Source organism: Microtus oregoni, unplaced genomic scaffold (genome assembly GCF_018167655.1).
Source record: "Microtus oregoni isolate MIOR12 unplaced genomic scaffold, Mior012 000052F_ref0000163, whole genome shotgun sequence".
NCBI lineage: Eukaryota > Metazoa > Chordata > Mammalia > Rodentia > Cricetidae > Microtus > Microtus oregoni.
Genome location: NW_024543828.1, coordinates 14820618 through 14828590, shown reverse-complemented (window position 1 = coordinate 14828590; position 7973 = coordinate 14820618). Strand labels below are relative to the sequence as shown.

At 40.8% G+C, this 7973-nt stretch overlaps 1 pseudogene; it reads right to left on the bottom strand.

The window, feature by feature from the left end:
- Positions 1-1145: 1145 nt before the first annotated feature.
- LOC121437509 lies at positions 1146-2272 on the bottom strand (annotated as a pseudogene).
- Between the last annotated feature and the right edge of the window lie 5701 nt (positions 2273-7973).

The following is a 7973-nucleotide window of genomic DNA, read 5'->3' as shown; positions in this document are numbered from 1 at the left end:
AGGTGGGATAGATCCAGGTGGGAAATCCAACCAGAGATACAAGTAAAGAAGGGTGGAGTATGGGAGAAGTCAACTAGCCACCAAGGAAGCAAGACATGTAAAAAAAAAATGAGGTAACAAGCTGTGAACCATGTGGCAAAGCATAGATTAAAAATAGATTAAATGTAAGAGCTAAATAATAATAACCCTGAGCAACCAGCCAAGCATTTATAAGTAATAATAAGTCTCTGAGTGGTTATTTGGGAATTGGCAGCTGGGAGAGAAACTGCCGATTAGAGTCCCTTCTTCAATACATAAGGTGAAAGAGCCACTGACATCCACATGCACAAGAATATTTATGCACATGTATGCCCACACATGTGCCTACATACATGCTAAAATATGCATAAACACAAATACACACCACACACATAAAAGTGGAAAAAGAAAATTTGGAAACCATCAAAAGGCATATTGTTGTAGGATTTCATAGCAATTTTATTCTATTTTTCATTTATTATGACCACTTTTGCCTGCCAATGACACTTAGTCCTAGAACAGTGCCTGGTTCATATTGGATGCTAAGATAATACTTATTGAACACAGAAGGTATGATATGAATACATATACCATTTTATATTGTTTCTATTTTAAATACTAATTATTTATTTCATTTTGATTTATTTATTTTATTGTTTCTTTTATTAAGAATAGATTTTTTTTGAGCAAAAAAAGGCCTCGACATTCCATCCTTTAAGTTACAATGGGGACAACTGGGACAGGAATGAGTTGGAACGGGATGATTAGGAAGGGCTCAAGATCACTAAAATTCTAGTCTGTTGAAGGGAGTAAGCCACTGCTTTTGAGTTCCTGGCCACCCAGCTAGCTTACTTAGTCCCAAAATAATCACACAGAAACTGTATTAATTAAATCACTGCTTGGCCCATTAGCTCTAGCTTCTTATTGGCTAACTCTAAATATTAATTTAACCCATTTCTATTAAGCTGTGTATCGCCACATGGCAATGGCTTACTGGCAAAGTTCCCAGAGGCTGTCTCTGGCGGCTCCATGGCTTCTCTCTAACCCTGCCTTCCCCTTCCCATGCTATAGGCCAAGCAGTTTTTTATTTATTAACCAATACATAGACAGAAGGACCTCTAGTGTACTTAGTTTTTTTTGTGTGTGTATTGGAAGGGCTCCTTGCCAGTCTCATTGAGAAGGCAAGTGTGGACAATGGCTTCTGTCACTGCAAAGGGGGGGTCACAATTGGCAAAAGGACAATGGTCTTCAAAGTAACCCTTCTTCTCCTGGCGACAGTCTGGGGAATGCAGATGCTGGCACGGCTGTTGGCAACACCAGCAGAAAAGTCATTGAGGTTGAAGATTTCAAGGATTCCAGTCAGATGCTAGGCATGGTCCAGGCCTCCTCTTGGGATCATAGGCCTGAATATGGTACTAGTTACACTTGCTTAGTTTTACAATGGCCTCTTCAATGTACTTCAGACCATTCTCCTCCCGAATGGCCTTGGTGCAGAAGTTGGTATGGCACCTTGCACCATTCTGGTTCCCAGGAATGAGTTGGGATCAAAGGTTGCTATTACCCCAGAGTCTTCACATACACCGTGCGAAATGATACAGGCCACTTAGAGATGATCTCCCACGTTGATTCTTTCACAGATTCCTGTTTGGAATTCCCACTGGGCTGACAAGACCTCAGCATTTGTTTCTGTAAACTTGACTCCAGCATACAAACAAACCCTGTAGTGAACCTTCACAATATCCCTGCCATTAGCTTTGTCTGCTTCCACACCACAGTAATATGAACCTGGGGGCTCAGGAAAGCCATTGGAAAGCCAACCGAAAAGGTGTCCATCTGTTCCCATGAGAGTATATTACTGTTCCACTTCAAATCATGGGTGCTGGTGGTTTACCATGTCCATTACCCGTTCACAAGTATGCCTTAAATCGGTCTCTACAGGCTTCCAGTTATACTTGAAAACTTCACCAAATACCAACTTGGGCTCTTTGAGGAAGTGCTCCCTAAACTTGGAGACGAGACTAAGATACATGTCACTGCTGGAGCCCTCAGACTGAAAGGTACTAGATCCATCAAAATTCCACTCAGGTAACTCTTACACACTTGGGCTCACAGTCCAGGGTGCAGATCTCGCGGCGCAGTCCTTCTCCGGTACATCAACCCAGATATACATGGACTGGATTTTCTCACCCTGGGGAAGGGACATATACATTTACTTGATGCCTTTGTTCAGGTGGGAACTTGTTGAGTTGGCCATGGTGGAAGGCTTTCCGAGTGGTGTCTGGCAGGATGATGGATGGGGTGTTCAGGCCACGAGAGCGAGGCAAAGAGGGAGGAGATGTGTGTGGGAACCAGACAGTCCACTCTATTCTCACTCTGAGCTCTGAATAATAGATTCTTTTCTCATAAAATATATTCCGACTACAGTTTTCCCCTCTCTATTAATTCCAGTTCCTCCCCACCTCCCCTTCCATCCAGATACACTCTGTTTCTGTTTCTACAAGAGCTAGTTCCAGGACAGGCTCCAAAGCTGCAGAGAAACCCTGTCTTGAAAACAAACAAACAAACAAACCAAAAACCAAAAAAGAAAAAACAGGCTTCTGAGAGATAATGATAAAACATAACAAAATAAAATATAATAAAATAAAGCAAAAACCATCACATCAAAGTTGGACAAAACAAACCCAAAAGAAGGAAAAAAAAGCTCAAAAGAAAGCTCAAGGAACAGAGACCCACTGATTCACACACTCAGGAATCTCAGTAAAGCACTAAACTGAAAGCTATAGTATATAGGCAGAGGACCTGTTGCAGTCATGCAGACCCATGTGTGCTTGTGGCTTCAGTGTATATGAGTTCATATGAGCTTTACTCGGTTTATTTAGAGGGTCTTGTTCCCCTGGTGTCCTCCATCACCTTTGGCTCTTATATTCTTTTCACTACCTCCTCACGGGGTTCCCTGAGCTTTGAGGAGAGGGATTTGATGGCGACATCCCATTTAGAGCTATGTGTTCCAAGGTCTCTCTCTATCTGCCCAGTGTCTGCCTGTGGGTCTCTGTATTTTTTCCCATCTGCTGCAACTGGAAGCTTCTCTTTATGATGGCTGAGCAAGATACTGATCTGTGAATATAGCAGACTATCATTAAGAGCAATTTTATTGTTAATTTTTTTTTAGACCAGTAATATTTGGTTTTATCCTATATCTTTGGGTTATCTAGTTTCTGGTTCTTGGTTACCTCAGATATGGGTTATATCTGGTGGACTAACTGGCCTTTAGTCAAATCAGACATTGGTTGACGACTCCCACAAACTTTGTGCCACTATTGCCCTAGCATATTTTTTAGGCAGGACAATGTGGAGATCAAAGGTTTTATGGCTGGGTTGTTTACATTTCTCCTTTGGTAACCTACTTCTTCCCAAACCAAAGACACTAGAACATAGAGGTGAAGTTTCTATGCAGGCACAAGCCCAACCTCTCTATGTTCAAGGAGTGTGTGTGAGTGTGTTGTCTTTAGCATTGGGGACTTGCCCATTGGAAGAGAACAACCTATCATCTTATCAACAGCCTGGGGTGTTTGGGGATTTCCATGGGACCCCCTTGGGCCAACACCTCAATTGGATGTAACCCAGACTCTAAGCTTTGATTTTGATTTGTGACAAGATATGGCCAGTTGGGAGTCTCTCTCTCTCTCTCTCTCTCTCTCTCTCTCTCTCTCTCTCTCATTATTTGGAGACAGGATTGATTAGGATTGCCTTCATATATTTTAGGACATTTCCACTGCACTGGGTTTCCATGCCATCCCTCCAATGCACCTTAATTCTAGCTGTCTCTCCTTGTATCTCCTCCCTCAACCCTGTCTCTCCTTTCTCTCGCTACCTAATGCTCATTCCCATCCTCCTTGTCCCTAGTCCAGTCATAAAACCTATTATATTTTCCCCTTCCACAGAGATTCATTTGCCCTCACTAGTCCCTGTTCTATACCTGATTTCTCTGGGACTATGGTTTGTAGCTTAGTTATAATTTATTTAATGGCTAATAACCACATATAAGCAAATGCATACCATATTTATCTTTCTGGGTCTGGGTAGCCTCACTCCAAATGTTTTTATTCTAGTTATAACTATTAGCCTGCAAATTTCATGTTATGATTTTCTTTTAACATATGAGTAATATTTCATTGTATAAATGTACCATATTTTCTTTATTCATTCCTCTGTTATGGGATATCTAGTTTGTTTCCAGTTTCTGGCTATTATGGATAGAATGACAATGAACATGGTTTAGCAAGTGTCCTTGTGGTAGGATGAAGCAGGCTGGCCTTGAACTCAGATGCCCACCTTCCTCTGCCTCCAGAATGCTGGATTAAAGGTGTGGGCCATCACAACCCAAGATGAAGTCTGTGTTTTTCCATTTTTTATTGATTTTTATTGAGCTCTACATTTTTCTCTGCTCCCTCCTTGCCTCTCCCCTCCCCCTTCAACCATCCCCCAAGGTCCCCATGCTCCCAATTTACTCAGGAGATCTTGTCTTTCTCTACTTCCCATGTAGATTAGATCTATATAAGTCTCTCTTAGTGTCCACATTGTTGTCTAAGTTCTCTGGGATTGTGGTTTGTAGGCTGGTTTTCTTTGCCTTATGTTTAAAAACCCACCTATGAGTGAGTACATGTGGTAATTGTCTTTCTGTGTCCAGGTTACCTCACTCAAAATAATGTTTTCTAGCTCCATCCATTTTCCTGCAAAATTCAAGATGTCATTTTTTTCTGCTGTGTAGTATTCCATTGTGTAAATATACCACATTTTCCTTATCCATTCTTCAGTCGAGGGACATTTAGGTTGTTTCAAGGTTCTGGCTATGACAAACAATGCTGCTATGAACATAGTTGTGGAGTCTATTTTTTAATAGATAAACGTTAGCTATGAAAAATGTATAGATAGCATCATATTTATTTATTTTATAATTTATTTAACTTTATTTTATGTGCTTTGTTGTAAAGGTGTCAGCTTCCAGGGAGCTGAAGCTACAAGCAGTTGTGAGCTGCCATGTGGGTGCTGGGAATTGAACCCGGGTCCTCTGGAAGAGCAGCCAGTGCTCTTAACTATTGAACCATCTCTCCAGCCCGATAGCATCATATTTAATGGTGATTATTTTTCCTCTACTATAGTTTGAATGTACTCTCCAAAATCATGTGTTGATAACTTAACCCCAAATGCGAAATTATTTGGAGGTAAGGGCAAATTTTCTAAGTCATAATGGCACTAACTTGATAAATAGATTAAGGGAAGTAAAAGAAAGAGCTTTAAGGAGGCAAATTTGATTTTTTATGCTCTTATTACCATTAAACATTCACTACAGTTCTTTCACTATAGTTCTTGATCCTAGAGAAGCTAAGTAATAAGGTGAACCCAAAGAAAAACATATGTAGACCCACCTGGAAATTGAAAACAGACAAGATCGCCTTACAAAATTGGGAGCATGGGGGCGAGGGGTAGAAGGAAGAGCAGAAGGGGAAGAGGAGGGGAGAAGGGGAAGGCTGAGAAGAACTTGAGGGAATGGGATAGTCAAGATGGAGGAAGGAGAGATATGAGAGCAAGGAAAGAGATATTTTGATTGACGGAGCCATTATGGTGTTAGCAAGAAACCTAGCTTTGGAAAAATTCCCAGGAATCTAATAGGATGACCCCAGCTAAGACCCTAAGACCCTAGAAGAGAGGGTGCCCGAAATGGCCTTGCCCTGCAGTCAGACTGATGATAATCTTAAATATCACCATGGAACCCTCATCCAACAACAGATGGAAACAGAGGCAGAGACCCACATCAGAGCACTGGACTGAGCTCCCAAGGTCCAGCTGAAGAGTGGGAAGAATGAGAATATGAGCAAAGAGGTCAAGACCATGATGAGTTCACCCACTGAAACAGACTGCCTGAGCTAATGGGAGCTGGCCAACTCCAGCCAGACTGGGAAGGAACAAGCATAGGACCAAACTAGGCCCCCTGAGTGTGGTTGACAGTTGTATGGCTGGGGCAAACTGAGGGGCCACTGGCAGTAGCACCAAGATTTATCTCTACTGCTTATATTGTTTTTTTTGGGATCTATTCTCTTTGGATGGATACCTTGCTCAGCCTAGATGTAGTAGGAAGGGCCTTGGACCTTCTACAAGGCAAAGTGCCTTACCCTCTTTTAGGATTTGATGGGGGTGAGGTGGGAGAGTGTGTGGAGGGAATGGGAGGAAGGGATGGAGTAGGAATTTGGATTGGTATTTTTTTAAAAAAATCTAATAAATAAAAAAAACTTTCACTACAAGATAATTTAGTGAGAAGGCCCCTGTTAAACATCAATCTCTTGAAATTCCAATTTCCAGTCTCCAAATCTATGTGGGCAATACATTTCTCTTTGCTATTATTAGATTGTCAAGACTTCAGTTTTGCCGGGCAGTGGTGGCGCACACCTTTAATCTCAGCACTTGGGAGGCAGAGGCAGGCGGATCTCTGTGAGTTCGAGACCAGCCTGGTCTACAAGAGCTAGTTCCAGGACAGGCTCCAAAACCACAGAGAAACCCTGTCTCGAAACCCCCCCCCAAAAAAATGACTGCAGTTTTCTATCGTTAACTGTACAACATGGACAAAAACAGCCTTTATTATCTGAAGTAAATGGCATGTCCAGACTTAACCACGTCCATTTAGCATTATATGAAATGCTCTATCCAGTGGAATTCAGCAAGAGAAGGAAATAGCTCACACTTGAAAGCAGTAAGTGGAATGATAGTGTATAATAACATGAATATCTGAATGATAGTGTATAATAACATGAATATCTGAAGGAATCTATTAAGAAGCTTCTAGACCTATTATGTGACTTTATTAAGTTTGTGGGTTATAAAATCAATGCACAAATATCAGTTATACTTTTATATATTAGCAATGAGCAGACATAAATTTACCTTTACAAATCAGTGTCATTTATAACATAACAGGGTTCGAAACCACCTAAAGGTACTTAGGGATAAATAGAGATAAAACTGACAAAAGATCTGCAAGGAAGGCCTGTCAACACAAATCTGATTGCTGGAAAACATGAAAGGGTAGGAGAAAACCAACTCTACAAAATTGTTCCTTTACATTCACATGCATGCTGGGGAATATGTGCCCTCCTTACATCATATAATCACACCACACACACACACACACACACACACACACACACACACATCAATCAATTAGTTACTAAAAGAGGTATGACAACTGTATAGTAAAAAATGAGAATAAAAAATAATTATATTTTGGTTGTGAGCTTATCCTTTAATGGTTAAGTCATCTCTTCAGCCATCTCTACATCTTTCCAAAAAGTGTGATCAATATAATGGAAACAAAGAAAAAATACAAAGAATCAATGAAACAAAGAGTTGGTTCTTTGAGAAAATCAATAAGATAGACAAACTCTTATCCAAACTAAGAGACAGAGAGTGTAGGTGGTTCTTCTGTCTAAGTGTTTCTTTCATTGGCCTTTTGATAGGGCAGCACTTAGGTAGGCAGAGTAGACAGAACTGAACGCTGGGAAGAAGGGCAGAGTGGCAGAAAGCCATGGATCTCCTGCCTGGGACAGACGCTGGTTAGAATCTTGCCGGTAAGCCACAGTTATGTGGCAATACACAGATTAATGAAAATGGGTTACATTAAGATGTAAGAATCAGCCAATAAGAAGTTAAAGCTAATGATTCAGGAAGTGATTTAATTAATACAATTTCTGTGTGATTATTTCGGGTGTAAGCTAGCGGTGGGGCCCAGGACCAAAAGCAGGGCCTCACTCCATTCAACAGTGAATATCCATATCAACAAAATCAGAAGCGAAAAGGGAACATAACAACAGACACTGAGGAAAACCAGAGAATCAGTAGATTATACTTCAAAAACCTATACTCTACAAAATTACAAAATCTAAAACAAATGGACAATTTTCTTT